Consider the following 233-nt stretch of genomic DNA (forward strand, 5'->3'; position numbering starts at 1 on the left):
CGTGTTCCTGTGCCTGTCTATCTGTCTTCGGCTGTGTCTGCGTTAATTGCATGTGGGATTGAGAGAGGAAAGGGGGGGGGGAGTGGAGTATGAAGAGACTGAGAGCGCGGGCGAGTTGCTGTCTGGTTTCGTATGTATGCGACCCGTGCAGTATGCATAACGTGTATCCCTCTCATCGCTTGTGTAATGATGACTCATGGCTCGCAGTAGGAAGCCAAGCGCAACAAAAAAAT

The 233-nt window shown here is 51.5% G+C and overlaps 1 protein-coding gene across 1 annotated transcript in view; it reads left to right on the forward strand.

The window, feature by feature from the left end:
- LOC119581628 (MAP/microtubule affinity-regulating kinase 3-like) overlaps positions 1–233 on the forward strand; it is a gene marked incomplete in the record, with an annotated part of 89,364 nt that overhangs the window by 48,273 nt on the left and 40,858 nt on the right.

Source organism: Penaeus monodon, chromosome 15 (genome assembly GCF_015228065.2).
Source record: "Penaeus monodon isolate SGIC_2016 chromosome 15, NSTDA_Pmon_1, whole genome shotgun sequence".
Classification (NCBI taxonomy): domain Eukaryota; kingdom Metazoa; phylum Arthropoda; class Malacostraca; order Decapoda; family Penaeidae; genus Penaeus; species Penaeus monodon.